The sequence below is a fragment of the Orycteropus afer genome, unplaced genomic scaffold (assembly GCF_000298275.1).
Source record: "Orycteropus afer afer isolate SDZICR_OR568_19922 unplaced genomic scaffold, OryAfe1.0 scaffold00094, whole genome shotgun sequence".
Classification (NCBI taxonomy): Eukaryota; Metazoa; Chordata; class Mammalia; order Tubulidentata; family Orycteropodidae; genus Orycteropus; species Orycteropus afer.
In genome coordinates this window covers 3,828,679-3,830,118 of record NW_006921681.1, presented here as the reverse complement: position 1 = coordinate 3,830,118, position 1,440 = coordinate 3,828,679, and positions in this window count along the sequence as shown.

The following is a 1,440-nucleotide window of genomic DNA, read 5'->3' as shown; positions in this document are numbered from 1 at the left end:
CAATTCTTTGAGAAGTGGATGGCCTCTTCCTTCTTCCTAGTCTATAAACTGGGCTGTTACCTATGCACCAGGTGTGGTAGAAGTGTACTAAAAACAATTGATTTAATACTTCCCATACTATCACCCTTCACAGAATCAACAATCTCAGCAGAGGAAGGGGGAGAAAATTTCAGAAATTCTCTAAGCCAGCCTTCTTCCATTGGGTTGTCCATGGGCATCAAGTCATCTTGGTGTTAAGGTCTCTCAAGATCATGTCCACATATTTGACTCCTTCTTTCTATTTTCTGCCGAAACAACCCAACAATGTAATTGGGACAATTTTGGCCATTCTAATTTCCCATGCAGTCCCAGAGGCATCTATGGCCAAGGCTATTCGAGGTGCGGTCCTGCAAGGAGCCAGGCAGGGATGCAGCAGACAGTGGCATCCACAAGGGCTGTCCAGAACCAGGGTGAGTCTGAGGCTTCCTGGACAGATTACTCCATCATCAGACTCCTTCTCCCTCCCCCATGGTTTCTCTGGACTCCCACAGAGAAATTAAAATGCAACCTTAATATAAAGTTTACACATTCCCCCTGCTTTTGACTGGGTCTAAATAAATGAACGATGGCCCACATTAGCGGCTTTCAAACTTTGTTAGTTCTTCTGCTCAGCTAAGGTCCTCTTACCTTTCACATTCGGCTTGAGGACCGGGTTGTGATACCCACTCTTGTGAGCCTAGTCCAGCAGGTAGAGGGCTGCTGGAGAGATGACGGTGTGAGATATTTGCCAGTTGCCATTGTGTAGGCTCTGAATCACAGTGACCCCACGCATGTCAATGTACAACTGTGCTCCATAAGGTTTACAATGGCTGATTTTTTGGAAGTAGATCACCAGGACTTTCTTCAGAGGCACCTCTGGGTGAACTTGAACCTCCATCCTTCCAATAAGCAGCCAATCACTAACTGTTTGCACCACCCAGGGACTCCACATGGGGTACCACCAAAAAGACTCCCTGCCATTGAATCGATTCTGACTCATCAAACAAAAAACAAACTCATTGCTCTCAAGTCGATCCCAACTCATAGCGACCCCTCCGTGGGTTTCCAAGGCGGTATCTCTATGGAAGTAAATTGTCCAACCTTCCTTCCAAGGAGTGGCTGGTGGGTTTGAGCCGCTAGCCTTCTGGTTAACAATAAATACCTTAGACACTATACCACCAGAGCACCTTATAGCAACCTCCAATTGGTTTCCAAGGCCGTAAATCTTTATGGAAGCAGATCGCCCCATCTTTCTTCTGTGCAGTAGCTGGTGGGTTCGAACTGCCAATCTTCTTGCTAGCAACCAAATGCCTTAACCACTACATACTTACACTGAGAAACTATTTGTTGTTTATGAAATTTAAATATAACTAGATGTCTGGTAGGAGCTCTGGTAGCATAGTGGCTAAGGCACTTGACTGC